This window comes from Phyllobates terribilis, unplaced genomic scaffold (genome assembly GCF_046119375.1).
Source record: "Phyllobates terribilis strain yellow unplaced genomic scaffold, ASM4611937v1 Scaffold_123__1_contigs__length_5148117, whole genome shotgun sequence".
NCBI classification, from domain to species: Eukaryota; Metazoa; Chordata; class Amphibia; order Anura; family Dendrobatidae; genus Phyllobates; species Phyllobates terribilis.
Window position 1 is genome coordinate 180,089 of NW_027362883.1, and position 18,331 is coordinate 198,419.

At 43.6% G+C, this 18,331-nt stretch overlaps 11 non-coding genes across 11 annotated transcripts; all 11 read left to right on the plus strand.

Annotated features, from left to right (window-relative positions):
• Positions 1 to 4,877: 4,877 nt before the first annotated feature.
• LOC141202600 (U2 spliceosomal RNA) lies at positions 4,878 to 5,059 on the plus strand. The gene has a single exon (XR_012273836.1). It is a non-coding gene; the product is annotated as a U2 spliceosomal RNA (small nuclear RNA).
• Positions 5,060 to 6,171: 1,112 nt separating this feature from the next.
• On the plus strand, positions 6,172 to 6,362 carry LOC141202386 (U2 spliceosomal RNA). Its single transcript, XR_012273661.1, has one exon. It is a non-coding gene; the product is annotated as a U2 spliceosomal RNA (small nuclear RNA).
• A 1,115-nt stretch (positions 6,363 to 7,477) lies between these two features.
• LOC141202397 (U2 spliceosomal RNA) lies at positions 7,478 to 7,668 on the plus strand. Its single transcript, XR_012273672.1, has one exon. It is a non-coding gene; the product is annotated as a U2 spliceosomal RNA (small nuclear RNA).
• Positions 7,669 to 8,783: 1,115 nt separating this feature from the next.
• Positions 8,784 to 8,974, plus strand: LOC141202409 (U2 spliceosomal RNA). The gene has a single exon (XR_012273683.1). It is a non-coding gene; the product is annotated as a U2 spliceosomal RNA (small nuclear RNA).
• Positions 8,975 to 10,089: 1,115 nt separating this feature from the next.
• LOC141202422 (U2 spliceosomal RNA) lies at positions 10,090 to 10,280 on the plus strand. The gene has a single exon (XR_012273695.1). It is a non-coding gene; the product is annotated as a U2 spliceosomal RNA (small nuclear RNA).
• Positions 10,281 to 11,395: 1,115 nt separating this feature from the next.
• LOC141202433 (U2 spliceosomal RNA) lies at positions 11,396 to 11,586 on the plus strand. The gene has a single exon (XR_012273706.1). It is a non-coding gene; the product is annotated as a U2 spliceosomal RNA (small nuclear RNA).
• A 1,115-nt stretch (positions 11,587 to 12,701) lies between these two features.
• LOC141202445 (U2 spliceosomal RNA) lies at positions 12,702 to 12,892 on the plus strand. Its single transcript, XR_012273717.1, has one exon. It is a non-coding gene; the product is annotated as a U2 spliceosomal RNA (small nuclear RNA).
• Positions 12,893 to 14,007: 1,115 nt separating this feature from the next.
• LOC141202398 (U2 spliceosomal RNA) lies at positions 14,008 to 14,198 on the plus strand. The gene has a single exon (XR_012273673.1). It is a non-coding gene; the product is annotated as a U2 spliceosomal RNA (small nuclear RNA).
• Positions 14,199 to 15,313: 1,115 nt separating this feature from the next.
• Positions 15,314 to 15,504, plus strand: LOC141202456 (U2 spliceosomal RNA). The gene has a single exon (XR_012273728.1). It is a non-coding gene; the product is annotated as a U2 spliceosomal RNA (small nuclear RNA).
• Positions 15,505 to 16,618: 1,114 nt separating this feature from the next.
• Positions 16,619 to 16,809, plus strand: LOC141202467 (U2 spliceosomal RNA). The gene has a single exon (XR_012273739.1). It is a non-coding gene; the product is annotated as a U2 spliceosomal RNA (small nuclear RNA).
• A 1,115-nt stretch (positions 16,810 to 17,924) lies between these two features.
• On the plus strand, positions 17,925 to 18,115 carry LOC141202478 (U2 spliceosomal RNA). The gene has a single exon (XR_012273750.1). It is a non-coding gene; the product is annotated as a U2 spliceosomal RNA (small nuclear RNA).
• The last annotated feature ends 216 nt before the right edge of the window (positions 18,116 to 18,331 follow it).

An 18,331-nucleotide genomic window follows, 5' to 3' on the forward strand; every position in this document is an offset into this window, starting at 1 on the left:
TCGCTTCTCGGCCTTTTGGCTACGACCAAGTGTTGTTGCTGGAAGACTCCAAAGCCTATCGCATCCTCGGCCTTGAGGCATCGGCAGTTCTACTGTCTTAAGCCTCCTGCTGCTATAGGGGGTGTGCGTGCTGAAGAGAACCAAGAAGGCGATCGACTTATCTGAATATGGCGATGGCGACATCGGCTACTCTCCGTTCTGCTGGAGCTGGCGACTTGAAGATCAAGAACTCTTTCAAGATTGAAGTTGAAGAGCGAGCCCGTGACAAGTTCTCCCTGTCTTTCTTCGTGAGGAAGGTCCTGCTTGAGATCCTGCAGGTGAAAAGGGAGAACATTCTGGCACTTCAAGATGCTCCTGGACGCTTTGTGCTTACCCTGACCTCTGAAGTGGCATCTCAGAATTTTTACCATCAGATCAAGCTGAGACTTCAGGAGGAAGATCTTAAAGGACTGTGTTTTGTGACCCTCTGCCTGGCAGAAGAGAAGTCTGTGGTGGTTCATATGAGCAATCCGCATGTCTCTGAAAAGGATGTGGCTGCGTTTCTGCATAACTATTGCTCTGAGGTCTACTTTTCTCACAAAATCATGAACTCTGAGAGGTTGTGGACCGGAAAATACAAGTTCATCGTGAAGCTGAGAGAAGGTTTGGGAATTGGTGGACTCATTCATCCGCCTCAGAGCTTCCTGATTGGCAGAGAGAGAGGAAGACTCTTCTATCCAGGGATGCCTATCTTCTGCAGAAAATGTATGGACTTTGGGCATTCCTTTGAGAGCTGCAAGGAGGAGAACGCTCTTTGCAAGAAGTGCTATCAAAAAGGACATGTCACTCTGAACTGCCCAAATCAGATGATCTGTAATATCTGCCGTATCCCTGGGCACTCTTTTCGGGATTGTCCGTTGAGAAAAAAGACCTTCAGCTATGCAGATGCAGCTCGGGGGGGAGCCCCTCCGAAGCGGTCCAGTCCTGAAGAACAAACAGACAAATCCAAGGACCCTCCCGGGAACCCTTCTGGGGATCAGCCCAAGGACACTGCTGGGGACCCGCCTGGGGATAGCATTGTTGTCAAGGATTGGTCGGAGAGTCCAGATGGTCATGTGGTGGAGGAGAATCCAGCTGAGTCTGAAGTGGAGATGGGAGAGGAGTCTTCTAAGGAGGCTGGTGGTGAGGAGGAGGAGGAGGAGATTAACATTGACGTGGAGGTTTTGAGGAAAAGGAAAAAGGAGAAGTCGAGTTTGTTTAAGGGAGAGAGCGCCAGCAAAAGACCTGCTGGGCGTTTGAAAATAGTCCTCCCTAATTACTCACCTAAACCGATCATCTCAGTTCCTAAACCTGTAAACCCATCTGATCCGGTGAACATCGAGGAATTCTCAGACACGGACGTTTCTGCGGGTCCCTCTACCCCGGTCGGATTCATGTCAGATACGGACTCAAGCTCTGTTTAAATGATTTATGGCTACACTCAAAATTGCCTCACTAAATGTGAGGAGTTTAAAGGGCTCTGTCAAGAGAGCTGCTTTATTTTCTTACCTGATGACTTTAGATGCTGATATTTTTTTACTTCAAGAATGCGCCATTGACCATGACCCTAACTATAACAAACTAAGGGAAGATTGGGCGAACGGACCTTCCATCTGGTCCGGTGAAAATGGATCGCGTGCTACTGGTGTTGGCGTCCTGTTTAAAAACAAAGACTTTAAGGTTACCTCGTTCACTGAAGTTGAACCTGGACGTGCACTAGTTGTTAATGTGAGTTACTGTGGATCCGAGTTCAAGCTGATTAATGTTTATGCATCTCCGATTAAAGAGGAAAGATCCAGTTTATTAGATATCATCAAACTCTTTATACCTGGTCCTACACCAACTGTGGTTGGCGGTGACTTCAATTGTATCCGGTCTGATGAAAATAGGACATCAGGTACTAGAAGGAAAGACAAAACTGAGATGCAGTTAAAAAATCTAATCGACGATACTTGCCTGAATGATGTCTGGAGAGTAAAGAATACCTCTGAACCAGGATACACTTGGGAGAAAAATCTTCTAAAATCAAGAATTGACTTTGTTCTGACATCACAGAGTTTTAAAGTGAATAAAGTGGATCTAACAGGTAACATCTTTTCTGACCACAAAACGTTAATTACTCACTTGGAATTGCCCAGTCTAGAGAAAGGGCGAGGTGTCTGGAAGTTGAACACTCTGCTGCTGGAAGATGAAAGTATAAAAGAGGAATTTTTGAAATTTTATAAAAAACTACAGGGGAAAAAACATTATTACAAAAGAATTCTAGAATGGTGGGAGTATGTGAAGTCTCAAATTAGACATTTTTTTCTCTTAGCTGGCAAAAGGAAGGCCAGACAGAATCAGAAATGGTTTAAAGACCTGAATACAAAACTGCAAACAGGTTACAAACTCAGAAATGCAGGGATAGATATGGAGGATGTTATTTTACAAGTCAAAGAAGACATTAAAAAAGCAATTGAACAGAAAGGCAAAGAAATAATTTTCAACGCCAAGGTAGAACATATGGAAAAAAATGAAACATGTTCCAGGTTCTTTTTCAAAAAATCTTTAGAACGCAAAGAATTAATTAAAGAACTTGATGGTGAAACAACTAAAGATGGACTGTTGGACAAAGCGCAAACTTTTTATCAAAATCTTTTTAGCGAAAAGAAAATTGACGCTGATTTTTTACCTGATGCTCTTAATTCATTGCAGAATCACCTTGAAAAGCAAGATCAAGAGTTGTTGATTGAAGATATCTGTGAAGAAGAACTGCTAAGTGCAATCAAAAGCTTTTCTAGAGGAAAAACACCGGGTACTGACGGACTACAAATTGAATTTTATCTTACTTTTTGGGAGATTTTAAAAGACGACCTGTTTGAGATTTTTAAAGCTGTCTTTTTATGTGACAAATTGCCTGAATCTTGGAGAAGTGGTGTGGTCACCCTGCTTTTTAAAAAAGGAGATAAGACTAATCTAGAGAACTGGAGACCAATCACGTTACTCAACGTAGATTATAAAATTATGGCAAAAATCATGGTGAACAGAATGAAGAAGGTGATAGAGAAGGTCGTGCATCCTGATCAGGTATGTGGTGTGCCTGGTCGTACAATTGCAGAAAACTTGAATATTATACGGGACGCAATTTGGTATCAGCAAGAGAGGAAGCAAAAGCTAGCTCTTCTGTCCCTTGATTTCCAGAAAGCGTACGACAGAGTCTCTCATAAGTACCTGTATTCTGTGTTAAAGAAAATGAAATTCCCGGATGTTTTTATTAAGCACATTGCACTTTTATATGATGGAAGTTTTAGCAGGATTTTAATTAATGGTTTTTTATCTTCAGAAGTTGTTCTAAAGTCGGGCGTCAAACAAGGATGCCCACTTTCGCCTCTGCTCTTTATCTGCGCAATCGAGCCTCTACTGGCAATGTTGAGGAAAGATAAGATGGTGAAAGGTGTACCCATACCAGGTGGAAATGGACTAAGTACTAAGTCACTGGGGTACATGGATGACATCACGATCCTGTGCGACTCAGAACAATCGCTGAGAAGAGCAGTAAGAACTACTGATTTTTTCTGTTTAGCATCTGCCTTCAAACTGAACTTGGAGAAGAGCGAATGTCTTGGATTCGGTGATTGGTCAGATGCGCAGATTCCTCAACTTAAAATAAGAAGTGATAAGATCAAAATTTTAGGTGTTGTGTTTACAAAAAAGAATGATGGAGAAGAAAGTTGGCAGTTGGTGAAGGAGAAAATGCAAAAGAAGATAAGTTTATGGAAACTCAGAAAATTATCAATGGAAGGTAAAAACTTGATCATTAAGTCTTTGTTGTTGCCGATAATGTTGTTTTTAAGTATGGTGTACCCCCCGAATGAGAACACAGTAAAGTTTCTCCAGAGACAAATTTTTCTTTTTCTGTGGGGATCAAAAATGGAGAAGGTTCGAAGAGAGACAATGTACAAGCAGCATAAATATGGTGGAAAGAATATCCCAAATATCAAAAAATTTTTGTACCTAAAGTTCTTTAGTTTTTGCTTCAAAATGACCAATCTAAGAACTCATTGGTCTTTCTACTTAAGATATGCAGCTGGAGATATCTTTAGGAAAAGAAAGTGGATAACATTGCCCCCAAATTCTCCTGTCCTAATTACACCGCCAAAACAATATGTCTTACTAGAAAAAACAATTAGACTTTATAACTTACCTGAAGTAGATGTGGAGATGCTGTCAAATTCAAGAAGACTGGCTCTAGAGACAAAGAGAAAAGAAACGATGACAGCAGTGGCAAACTTTACATACACTAAAAGTGGAAGAATTTGGAGAATGACTTATGCACCTTATCTAACAAATGAATATAAAGACTTGGCATGGGCAATAGTGCAAGAATGTGTTCCTGTTAGATTTTTTCAACACAGAAGGGGATTGTGCAATACTGCAAGATGCCCTAGAACAGGCTGTGTTAGAGAGGAAACAGTTTTACACACCTTTTGGAACTGTTTTTATGCCCAAAATGTCTGGAAAGAAGTTGGAAGTCTCTTAAAGTTTGTTACTGGTCTTAAGTTTTTAAATCACGAAGTAGTTTTATATGGAAATTTTACATGTCAATCAAAAGAAAAAGAAAGAGTCATTTGGATAATGATAAATGGAATAAAGAATGCGCTATGGAAAGTCCGAAACATATTGCTTTTTAAAAGAGATTTTATAAGTGAAAGTGAATGCATAAAATTAGCACTAAGTGAAATATATATTTATTACCTGTTAGATCTGAAGAGAATTGGGAAAAAAAGAGCCAAGAGTCTATGGAACTTTCATCTGTGGAACCTTGTAGCATGAACAGATTATAAGGCAAGAGAAATATTAGAAGAGAAATAACAACTGAAATATAAGAACAAAATGAAAAAGAAAAAAATCTGTTCTTATCAGTTTAATATCTGATACGTCCCCTATCTGGGGACCATATATTAAATGGATTTTTAGAACAGGGAGATGGAAAAAGAGCTTGCTCTGTCCACTCCACGCATTGACCTGGTATTGCAGTATCTCCAGGACCGGTGCACCCCTTCTTTAATGCAGTTTCTAAAATCAGAAAGAATTGAATTCAATGTTTTTTGTTCATTTTGCTTGTTTGTCGGATTTGGGGATGGACTCTTTGGCTTTGCTTTTCTTCTCCTCATTGGATTTTTCATGTTCAAAGTTGCAGAAGCCAGATTACAAGCTCATTTTGGTTCAACTTCAGCAACTGTGCATTGCATTGCCATGTAATGTGATGCAATGCTATCTTTCTAGCTCTCCCTTTTTACTTCCTTTTGGATAAACAGACATATTAGGCAAGCATTTTGGAGCTTTCACCTAAATAACTACAGGTGGTGAGATAAGCTGCACAATATAATTGACCTTTCAGTATATTGTTGCACACACACCATCTATTTAGCAAATGCCCTTGTTATCAACAGCAGCCTTTTAAACTCACCTGAGCTAACAGGTATGTGCGCTGGTTACTCTGCTGCGCTTAAAATTTCTTTTTTGGTTTGCTACAATGCCTTTTCTGAAACGTTGTCTCCTTCTGCTGGAACACTGACTTCTTTCATTTAATGCCTGCAGACTATAAAAGAGAACCCAACCCAAAAAGTTTGGTTGATTAGTCTGTGGCATTCTGTTAAACTGTTGCTTATGGCGGTCTCTGTGAGCTTCTCAGCGACATTCAGCCAGCCAGGTATCCTGCCTGCAGTAGATGGAATGTGGCAATGGAACGCTGGCTGCGCGTGTCATAATAGGCTCTGAGCCTTTATATACCTGTGCACAGCAGCAGCCACCTTCAGTCTGCTGCTGGACAGCCAGCAGCAGCAGCAGGAGAGGTATGTAATCAGGAGCCCTCCTGCTAAGGGTAGACAGCTGCTCGTTCCACCCCACCCCCCGCCTTAATTGGTTCTCCTCCCTTCCAACGGTGTTGAGGCGGGTGGGAACAGCAGGGGGTGAAGGTGCTGTGTTTAAAGAGGTGGAGTTATGCAGATCTAAAACGCGTGGATTGCAGCAGCAGCAAGCCGAAAAGTGCAGGCATGTAAGGGATCTAGAGGTTGACAACATGTCTTCTTAACGGGAGTCCAGGAGCTCATCTCCACAAATGGACTTTTCAGGATCCTTGGGTGGCTCCGTAGTTTGAAACCAATTCTGGTTATCGCTTCTCGGCCTTTTGGCTAAGATCAAGTGTAGTATCTGTTCTTATCAGTTTAATATCTGATACGTCCCCTATCTGGGGACCATATATTAAATGGATTTTTAGAACAGGGAGATGGAAAAAGAGCTTGCTCTGTCCACTCCACGCATTGACCTGGTATTGCAGTATCTCCAGGACCGGTGCACCCCTTCTTTAATGCAGTTTCTAAAATCAGAAAGAATTGAATTCAATGTTTTTTGTTCATTTTGCTTGTTTGTCGGATTTGGGGATGGACTCTTTGGCTTTGCTTTTCTTCTCCTCATTGGATTTTTCATGTTCAAAGTTGCAGAAGCCAGATTACAAGCTCATTTTGGTTCAACTTCAGCAACTGTGCATTGCATTGCCATGTAATGTGATGCAATGCTATCTTTCTAGCTCTCCCTTTTTACTTCCTTTTGGATAAACAGACATATTAGGCAAGCATTTTGGAGCTTTCACCTAAATAACTACAGGTGGTGAGATAAGCTGCACAATATAATTGACCTTTCAGTATATTGTTGCACACACACCATCTATTTAGCAAATGCCCTTGTTATCAACAGCAGCCTTTTAAACTCACCTGAGCTAACAGGTATGTGCGCTGGTTACTCTGCTGCGCTTAAAATTTCTTTTTTGGTTTGCTACAATGCCTTTTCTGAAACGTTGTCTCCTTCTGCTGGAACACTGACTTCTTTCATTTAATGCCTGCAGACTATAAAAGAGAACCCAACCCAAAAAGTTTGGTTGATTAGTCTGTGGCATTCTGTTAAACTGTTGCTTATGGCGGTCTCTGTGAGCTTCTCAGCGACATTCAGCCAGCCAGGTATCCTGCCTGCAGTAGATGGAATGTGGCAATGGAACGCTGGCTGCGCGTGTCATAATAGGCTCTGAGCCTTTATATACCTGTGCACAGCAGCAGCCACCTTCAGTCTGCTGCTGGACAGCCAGCAGCAGCAGCAGCAGGAGAGGTATGTAATCAGGAGCCCTCCTGCTAAGGGTAGACAGCTGCTCGTTCCACCCCACCCCCCGCCTTAATTGGTTCTCCTCCCTTCCAACGGTGTTGAGGCGGGTGGGAACAGCAGGGGGTGAAGGTGCTGTGTTTAAAGAGGTGGAGTTATGCAGATCTAAAACGCGTGGATTGCAGCAGCAGCAAGCCGAAAAGTGCAGGCATGTAAGGGATCTAGAGGTTGACAACATGTCTTCTTAACGGGAGTCCAGGAGCTCATCTCCACAAATGGACTTTTCAGGATCCTTGGGTGGCTCCGTAGTTTGAAACCAATTCTGGTTATCGCTTCTCGGCCTTTTGGCTAAGATCAAGTGTAGTATCTGTTCTTATCAGTTTAATATCTGATACGTCCCCTATCTGGGGACCATATATTAAATGGATTTTTAGAACAGGGAGATGGAAAAAGAGCTTGCTCTGTCCACTCCACGCATTGACCTGGTATTGCAGTATCTCCAGGACCGGTGCACCCCTTCTTTAATGCAGTTTCTAAAATCAGAAAGAATTGAATTCAATGTTTTTTGTTCATTTTGCTTGTTTGTCGGATTTGGGGATGGACTCTTTGGCTTTGCTTTTCTTCTCCTCATTGGATTTTTCATGTTCAAAGTTGCAGAAGCCAGATTACAAGCTCATTTTGGTTCAACTTCAGCAACTGTGCATTGCATTGCCATGTAATGTGATGCAATGCTATCTTTCTAGCTCTCCCTTTTTACTTCCTTTTGGATAAACAGACATATTAGGCAAGCATTTTGGAGCTTTCACCTAAATAACTACAGGTGGTGAGATAAGCTGCACAATATAATTGACCTTTCAGTATATTGTTGCACACACACCATCTATTTAGCAAATGCCCTTGTTATCAACAGCAGCCTTTTAAACTCACCTGAGCTAACAGGTATGTGCGCTGGTTACTCTGCTGCGCTTAAAATTTCTTTTTTGGTTTGCTACAATGCCTTTTCTGAAACGTTGTCTCCTTCTGCTGGAACACTGACTTCTTTCATTTAATGCCTGCAGACTATAAAAGAGAACCCAACCCAAAAAGTTTGGTTGATTAGTCTGTGGCATTCTGTTAAACTGTTGCTTATGGCGGTCTCTGTGAGCTTCTCAGCGACATTCAGCCAGCCAGGTATCCTGCCTGCAGTAGATGGAATGTGGCAATGGAACGCTGGCTGCGCGTGTCATAATAGGCTCTGAGCCTTTATATACCTGTGCACAGCAGCAGCCACCTTCAGTCTGCTGCTGGACAGCCAGCAGCAGCAGCAGCAGGAGAGGTAAGTAATCAGGAGCCCTCCTGCTAAGGGTAGACAGCTGCTCGTTCCACCCCACCCCCCGCCTTAATTGGTTCTCCTCCCTTCCAACGGTGTTGAGGCGGGTGGGAACAGCAGGGGGTGAAGGTGCTGTGTTTAAAGAGGTGGACTTATGCAGATCTAAAACGCGTGGATTGCAGCAGCAGCAAGCCGAAAAGTGCAGGCATGTAAGGGATCTAGAGGTTGACAACATGTCTTCTTAACGGGAGTCCAGGAGCTCATCTCCACAAATGGACTTTTCAGGATCCTTGGGTGGCTCCGTAGTTTGAAACCAATTCTGGTTATCGCTTCTCGGCCTTTTGGCTAAGATCAAGTGTAGTATCTGTTCTTATCAGTTTAATATCTGATACGTCCCCTATCTGGGGACCATATATTAAATGGATTTTTAGAACAGGGAGATGGAAAAAGAGCTTGCTCTGTCCACTCCACGCATTGACCTGGTATTGCAGTATCTCCAGGACCGGTGCACCCCTTCTTTAATGCAGTTTCTAAAATCAGAAAGAATTGAATTCAATGTTTTTTGTTCATTTTGCTTGTTTGTCGGATTTGGGGATGGACTCTTTGGCTTTGCTTTTCTTCTCCTCATTGGATTTTTCATGTTCAAAGTTGCAGAAGGCAGATTACAAGCTCATTTTGGTTCAACTTCAGCAACTGTGCATTGCATTGCCATGTAATGTGATGCAATGCTATCTTTCTAGCTCTCCCTTTTTACTTCCTTTTGGATAAACAAACATATTAGACAAGCATTTTGGAGCTTTCACCTAAATAACTACAGGTGGTGAGATAAGCTGCACAATATAATTGACCTTTCAGTATATTGTTGCACACACACCATCTATTTAGCAAATGCCCTTGTTATCAACAGCAGCCTTTTAAACTCACCTGAGCTAACAGGTATGTGCGCTGGTTACTCTGCTGCGCTTAAAATTTCTTTTTTGGTTTGCTACAATGCCTTTTCTGAAACGTTGTCTCCTTCTGCTGGAACACTGACTTCTTTCATTTAATGCCTGCAGACTATAAAAGAGAACCCAACCCAAAAAGTTTGGTTGATTAGTCTGTGGCATTCTGTTAAACTGTTGCTTATGGCGGTCTCTGTGAGCTTCTCAGCGACATTCAGCCAGCCAGGTATCCTGCCTGCAGTAGATGGAATGTGGCAATGGAACGCTGGCTGCGCGTGTCATAATAGGCTCTGAGCCTTTATATACCTGTGCACAGCAGCAGCCACCTTCAGTCTGCTGCTGGACAGCCAGCAGCAGCAGCAGCAGGAGAGGTATGTAATCAGGAGCCCTCCTGCTAAGGGTAGACAGCTGCTCGTTCCACCCCACCCCCCGCCTTAATTGGTTCTCCTCCCTTCCAACGGTGTTGAGGCGGGTGGGAACAGCAGGGGGTGAAGGTGCTGTGTTTAAAGAGGTGGAGTTATGCAGATCTAAAACGCGTGGATTGCAGCAGCAGCAAGCCGAAAAGTGCAGGCATGTAAGGGATCTAGAGGTTGACAACATGTCTTCTTAACGGGAGTCCAGGAGCTCATCTCCACAAATGGACTTTTCAGGATCCTTGGGTGGCTCCGTAGTTTGAAACCAATTCTGGTTATCGCTTCTCGGCCTTTTGGCTAAGATCAAGTGTAGTATCTGTTCTTATCAGTTTAATATCTGATACGTCCCCTATCTGGGGACCATATATTAAATGGATTTTTAGAACAGGGAGATGGAAAAAGAGCTTGCTCTGTCCACTCCACGCATTGACCTGGTATTGCAGTATCTCCAGGACCGGTGCACCCCTTCTTTAATGCAGTTTCTAAAATCAGAAAGAATTGAATTCAATGTTTTTTGTTCATTTTGCTTGTTTGTCGGATTTGGGGATGGACTCTTTGGCTTTGCTTTTCTTCTCCTCATTGGATTTTTCATGTTCAAAGTTGCAGAAGGCAGATTACAAGCTCATTTTGGTTCAACTTCAGCAACTGTGCATTGCATTGCCATGTAATGTGATGCAATGCTATCTTTCTAGCTCTCCCTTTTTACTTCCTTTTGGATAAACAGACATATTATTCAAGCATTTTGGAGCTTTCACCTAAATAACTACAGGTGGTGAGATAAGCTGCACAATATAATTGACCTTTCAGTATATTGTTGCACACACACCATCTATTTAGCAAATGCCCTTGTTATCAACAGCAGCCTTTTAAACTCACCTGAGCTAACAGGTATGTGCGCTGGTTACTCTGCTGCGCTTAAAATTTCTTTTTTGGTTTGCTACAATGCCTTTTCTGAAACGTTGTCTCCTTCTGCTGGAACACTGACTTCTTTCATTTAATGCCTGCAGACTATAAAAGAGAACCCAACCCAAAAAGTTTGGTTGATTAGTCTGTGGCATTCTGTTAAACTGTTGCTTATGGCGGTCTCTGTGAGCTTCTCAGCGACATTCAGCCAGCCAGGTATCCTGCCTGCAGTAGATGGAATGTGGCAATGGAACGCTGGCTGCGCGTGTCATAATAGGCTCTGAGCCTTTATATACCTGTGCACAGCAGCAGCCACCTTCAGTCTGCTGCTGGACAGCCAGCAGCAGCAGCAGCAGGAGAGGTATGTAATCAGGAGCCCTCCTGCTAAGGGTAGACAGCTGCTCGTTCCACCCCACCCCCCGCCTTAATTGGTTCTCCTCCCTTCCAACGGTGTTGAGGCGGGTGGGAACAGCAGGGGGTGAAGGTGCTGTGTTTAAAGAGGTGGAGTTATGCAGATCTAAAACGCGTGGATTGCAGCAGCAGCAAGCCGAAAAGTGCAGGCATGTAAGGGATCTAGAGGTTGACAACATGTCTTCTTAACGGGAGTCCAGGAGCTCATCTCCACAAATGGACTTTTCAGGATCCTTGGGTGGCTCCGTAGTTTGAAACCAATTCTGGTTATCGCTTCTCGGCCTTTTGGCTAAGATCAAGTGTAGTATCTGTTCTTATCAGTTTAATATCTGATACGTCCCCTATCTGGGGACCATATATTAAATGGATTTTTAGAACAGGGAGATGGAAAAAGAGCTTGCTCTGTCCACTCCACGCATTGACCTGGTATTGCAGTATCTCCAGGACCGGTGCACCCCTTCTTTAATGCAGTTTCAAAAATCAGAAAGAATTGAATTCAATGTTTTTTGTTCATTTTGCTTGTTTGTCGGATTTGGGGATGGACTCTTTGGCTTTGCTTTTCTTCTCCTCATTGGATTTTTCATGTTCAAAGTTGCAGAAGCCAGATTACAAGCTCATTTTGGTTCAACTTCAGCAACTGTGCATTGCATTGCCATGTAATGTGATGCAATGCTATCTTTCTAGCTCTCCCTTTTTACTTCCTTTTGGATAAACAGACATATTAGGCAAGCATTTTGGAGCTTTCACCTAAATAACTACAGGTGGTGAGATAAGCTGCACAATATAATTGACCTTTCAGTATATTGTTGCACACACACCATCTATTTAGCAAATGCCCTTGTTATCAACAGCAGCCTTTTAAACTCACCTGAGCTAACAGGTATGTGCGCTGGTTACTCTGCTGCGCTTAAAATTTATTTTTTGGTTTGCTACAATGCCTTTTCTGAAACGTTGTCTCCTTCTGCTGGAACACTGACTTCTTTCATTTAATGCCTGCAGACTATAAAAGAGAACCCAACCCAAAAAGTTTGGTTGATTAGTCTGTGGCATTCTGTTAAACTGTTGCTTATGGCGGTCTCTGTGAGCTTCTCAGCGACATTCAGCCAGCCAGGTATCCTGCCTGCAGTAGATGGAATGTGGCAATGGAACGCTGGCTGCGCGTGTCATAATAGGCTCTGAGCCTTTATATACCTGTGCACAGCAGCAGCCACCTTCAGTCTGCTGCTGGACAGCCAGCAGCAGCAGCAGCAGGAGAGGTATGTAATCAGGAGCCCTCCTGCTAAGGGTAGACAGCTGCTCGTTCCACCCCACCCCCCGCCTTAATTGGTTCTCCTCCCTTCCAACGGTGTTGAGGCGGGTGGGAACAGCAGGGGGTGAAGGTGCTGTGTTTAAAGAGGTGGAGTTATGCAGATCTAAAACGCGTGGATTGCAGCAGCAGCAAGCCGAAAAGTGCAGGCATGTAAGGGATCTAGAGGTTGACAACATGTCTTCTTAACGGGAGTCCAGGAGCTCATCTCCACAAATGGACTTTTCAGGATCCTTGGGTGGCTCCGTAGTTTGAAACCAATTCTGGTTATCGCTTCTCGGCCTTTTGGCTAAGATCAAGTGTAGTATCTGTTCTTATCAGTTTAATATCTGATACGTCCCCTATCTGGGGACCATATATTAAATGGATTTTTAGAACAGGGAGATGGAAAAAGAGCTTGCTCTGTCCACTCCACGCATTGACCTGGTATTGCAGTATCTCCAGGACCGGTGCACCCCTTCTTTAATGCAGTTTCAAAAATCAGAAAGAATTGAATTCAATGTTTTTTGGTCATTTTGCTTGTTTGTCGGATTTGGGGATGGACTCTTTGGCTTTGCTTTTCTTCTCCTCATTGGATTTTTCATGTTCAAAGTTGCAGAAGCCAGATTACAAGCTCATTTTGGTTCAACTTCAGCAACTGTGCATTGCATTGCCATGTAATGTGATGCAATGCTATCTTTCTAGCTCTCCCTTTTTACTTCCTTTTGGATAAACAGACATATTAGGCAAGCATTTTGGAGCTTTCACCTAAATAACTACAGGTGGTGAGATAAGCTGCACAATATAATTGACCTTTCAGTATATTGTTGCACACACACCATCTATTTAGCAAATGCCCTTGTTATCAACAGCAGCCTTTTAAACTCACCTGAGCTAACAGGTATGTGCGCTGGTTACTCTGCTGCGCTTAAAATTTCTTTTTTGGTTTGCTACAATGCCTTTTCTGAAACGTTGTCTCCTTCTGCTGGAACACTGACTTCTTTCATTTAATGCCTGCAGACTATAAAAGAGAACCCAACCCAAAAAGTTTGGTTGATTAGTCTGTGGCATTCTGTTAAACTGTTGCTTATGGCGGTCTCTGTGAGCTTCTCAGCGACATTCAGCCAGCCAGGTATCCTGCCTGCAGTAGATGGAATGTGGCAATGGAACGCTGGCTGCGCGTGTCATAATAGGCTCTGAGCCTTTATATACCTGTGCACAGCAGCAGCCACCTTCAGTCTGCTGCTGGACAGCCAGCAGCAGCAGCAGCAGGAGAGGTATGTAATCAGGAGCCCTCCTGCTAAGGGTAGACAGCTGCTCGTTCCACCCCACCCCCCGCCTTAATTGGTTCTCCTCCCTTCCAACGGTGTTGAGGCGGGTGGGAACAGCAGGGGGTGAAGGTGCTGTGTTTAAAGAGGTGGAGTTATGCAGATCTAAAACGCGTGGATTGCAGCAGCAGCAAGCCGAAAAGTGCAGGCATGTAAGGGATCTAGAGGTTGACAACATGTCTTCTTAACGGGAGTCCAGGAGCTCATCTCCACAAATGGACTTTTCAGGATCCTTGGGTGGCTCCGTAGTTTGAAACCAATTCTGGTTATCGCTTCTCGGCCTTTTGGCTAAGATCAAGTGTAGTATCTGTTCTTATCAGTTTAATATCTGATACGTCCCCTATCTGGGGACCATATATTAAATGGATTTTTAGAACAGGGAGATGGAAAAAGAGCTTGCTCTGTCCACTCCACGCATTGACCTGATATTGCAGTATCTCCAGGACCGGTGCAACCCTTCTTTAATGCAGTTTCTAAAATCAGAAAGAATTGAATTCAATGTTTTTTGTTCATTTTGCTTGTTTATCGGATTTGGGGATGGACTCTTTGGCTTTGCTTTTCTTCTCCTCATTGGATTTTTCATGTTCAAAGTTGCAGAAGCCAGATTACAAGCTCATTTTGGTTCAACTTCAGCAACTGTGCATTGCATTGCCATGTAATGTGATGCAATGCTATCTTTCTAGCTCTCCCTTTTTACTTCCTTTTGGATAAACAGACATATTAGGCAAGCATTTTGGAGCTTTCACCTAAATAACTACAGGTGGTGAGATAAGCTGCACAATATAATTGACCTTTCAGTATATTGTTGCACACACACCATCTATTTAGCAAATGCCCTTGTTATCAACAGCAGCCTTTTAAACTCACCTGAGCTAACAGGTATGTGCGCTGGTTACTCTGCTGCGCTTAAAATTTCTTTTTTGGTTTGCTACAATGCCTTTTCTGAAACGTTGTCTCCTTCTGCTGGAACACTGACTTCTTTCATTTAATGCCTGCAGACTATAAAAGAGAACCCAACCCAAAAAGTTTGGTTGATTAGTCTGTGGCATTCTGTTAAACTGTTGCTTATGGCGGTCTCTGTGAGCTTCTCAGCGACATTCAGCCAGCCAGGTATCCTGCCTGCAGTAGATGGAATGTGGCAATGGAACGCTGGCTGCGCGTGTCATAATAGGCTCTGAGCCTTTATATACCTGTGCACAGCAGCAGCCACCTTCAGTCTGCTGCTGGAGAGCCAGCAGCAGCAGCAGCAGGAGAGGTATGTAATCAGGAGCCCTCCTGCTAAGGGTAGACAGCTGCTCGTTCCACCCCACCCCCCGCCTTAATTGGTTCTCCTCCCTTCCAACGGTGTTGAGGCGGGTGGGAACAGCAGGGGGTGAAGGTGCTGTGTTTAAAGAGGTGGAGTTATGCAGATCTAAAACGCGTGGATTGCAGCAGCAGCAAGCCGAAAAGTGCAGGCATGTAAGGGATCTAGAGGTTGACAACATGTCTTCTTAACGGGAGTCCAGGAGCTCATCTCCACAAATGGACTTTTCAGGATCCTTGGGTGGCTCCGTAGTTTGAAACCAATTCTGGTTATCGCTTCTCGGCCTTTTGGCTAAGATCAAGTGTAGTATCTGTTCTTATCAGTTTAATATCTGATACGTCCCCTATCTGGGGACCATATATTAAATGGATTTTTAGAACAGGGAGATGGAAAAAGAGCTTGCTCTGTCCACTCCACGCATTGACCTGGTATTGCAGTATCTCCAGGACCGGTGCACCCCTTCTTTAATGCAGTTTCTAAAATCAGAAAGAATTGAATTCAATGTTTTTTGTTCATTTTGCTTGTTTGTCGGATTTGGGGATGGACTCTTTGGCTTTGCTTTTCTTCTCCTCATTGGATTTTTCATGTTCAAAGTTGCAGAAGCCAGATTACAAGCTCATTTTGGTTCAACTTCAGCAACTGTGCATTGCATTGCCATGTAATGTGATGCAATGCTATCTTTCTAGCTCTCCCTTTTTACTTCCTTTTGGATAAACAGACATATTAGGCAAGCATTTTGGAGCTTTCACCTAAATAACTACAGGTGGTGAGATAAGCTGCACAATATAATTGACCTTTCAGTATATTGTTGCACACACACCATCTATTTAGCAAACCCCTTGTTATCAACAGCAGCCTTTTAAACTCACCTGAGCTAACAGGTATGTGCGCTGGTTACTCTGCTGCGCTTAAAATTTCTTTTTTGGTTTGCTACAATGCCTTTTCTGAAACGTTGTCTCCTTCTGCTGGAACACTGACTTCTTTCATTTAATGCCTGCAGACTATAAAAGAGAACCCAACCCAAAAAGTTTGGTTGATTAGTCTGTGGCATTCTGTTAAACTGTTGCTTATGGCGGTCTCTGTGAGCTTCTCAGCGACATTCAGCCAGCCAGGTATCCTGCCTGCAGTAGATGGAATGTGGCAATGGAACGCTGGCTGCGCGTGTCATAATAGGCTCTGAGCCTTTATATACCTGTGCACAGCAGCAGCCACCTTCAGTCTGCTGCTGGACAGCCAGCAGCAGCAGCAGCAGGAGAGGTATGTAATCAGGAGCCCTCCTGCTAAGGGTAGACAGCTGCTCGTTCCACCCCACCCCCCGCCTTAATTGGTTCTCCTCCCTTCCAACGGTGTTGAGGCGGGTGGGAACAGCAGGGGGTGAAGGTGCTGTGTTTAAAGAGGTGGAGTTATGCAGATCTAAAACGCGTGGATTGCAGCAGCAGCAAGCCGAAAAGTGCAGGCATGTAAGGGATCTAGAGGTTGACAACATGTCTTCTTAACGGGAGTCCAGGAGCTCATCTCCACAAATGGACTTTTCAGGATCCTTGGGTGGCTCCGTAGTTTGAAACCAATTCTGGTTATCGCTTCTCGGCCTTTTGGCTAAGATCAAGTGTAGTATCTGTTCTTATCAGTTTAATATCTGATACGTCCCCTATCTGGGGACCATATATTAAATGGATTTTTAGAACAGGGAGATGGAAAAAGAGCTTGCTCTGTCCACTCCACGCATTGACCTGGTATTGCAGTATCTCCAGGACCGGTGCACCCCTTCTTTAATGCAGTTTCTAAAATCAGAAAGAATTGAATTCAATGTTTTTTGTTCATTTTGCTTGTTTGTCGGATTTGGGGATGGACTCTTTGGCTTTGCTTTTCTTCTCCTCATTGGATTTTTCATGTTCAAAGTTGCAGAAGCCAGATTACAAGCTCATTTTGGTTCAACCTCCGCAACTGTGCATTGCATTGCCATGTAATGTGATGCAATGCTATCTTTCTAGCTCTCCCTTTTTACTTCCTTTTGGATAAACAGACATATTAGGCAAGCATTTTGGAGCTTTCACCTAAATAACTACAGGTGGTGAGATAAGCTGCACAATATAATTGACCTTTCAGTATATTGTTGCACACACACCATCTATTTAGCAAATGCCCTTGTTATCAACAGCAGCCTTTTAAACTCACCTGAGCTAACAGGTATGTGCGCTGGTTACTCTGCTGCGCTTAAAATTTCTTTTTTGGTTTGCTACAATGCCTTTTCTGAAACGTTGTCTCCTTCTGCTGGAACACTGACTTCTTTCATTTAATGCCTGCAGACTATAAAAGAGAACCCAACCCAAAAAGTTTGGTTGATTAGTCTGTGGCATTCTGTTAAACTGTTGCTTATGGCGGTCTCTGTGAGCTTCTCAGCAACATTCAGCCAGCCAGGTATCCTGCCTGCAGTAGATGGAATGTGGCAATGGAACGCTGGCTGCGCGTGTCATAATAGGCTCTGAGCCTTTATATACCTGTGCACAGCAGCAGCCACCTTCAGTCTGCTGCTGGACAGCCAGCAGCAGCAGCAGCAGGAGAGGTATGTAATCAGGAGCCCTCCTGCTAAGGGTAGACAGCTGCTCGTTCCACCCCACCCCCCGCCTTAATTGGTTCTCCTCCCTTCCAACGGTGTTGAGGCGGGTGGGAACAGCAGGGGGCGAAGCTGCTGTGTTTAAAGAGGTGGAGTTATGCAGATCTAAAACGCGTGGATTGCAGCAGCAGCAAGCCGAAAAGTGCAGGCATGTAAGGGATCTAGAGGTTGACAACATGTCTTCTTAACGGGAGTCCAGGAGCTCATCTCCACAAATGGACTTTTCAGGATCCTTGGGTGGCTCCGTAGTTTGAAACCAATTCTGGTTATCGCTTCTCGGCCTTTTGGCTAAGATCAAGTGTAGTATCTGTTCTTATCAGTTTAATATCTGATACGTCCCCTATCTGGGGACCATATATTAAATGGATTTTTAGAACAGGGAGATGGAAAAAGAGCTTGCTCTGTCCACTCCACGCATTGACCTGGTATTGCAGTATCTCCAGGACCGGTGCACCCCTTCTTTAATGCAGTTTCTAAAATCAGAAAGAATTGAATTCAATGTTTTTTGTTCATTTTGCTTGTTTGTCGGATTTGGGGATGGACTCTTTGGCTTTGCTTTTCTTCTCCTCATTGGATTTTTCATGTTCAAAGTTGCAGAAGCCAGATTACAAGCTCATTTTGGTTCAACTTCAGCAACTGTGCATTGCATTGCCATGTAATGTGATGCAATGCTAT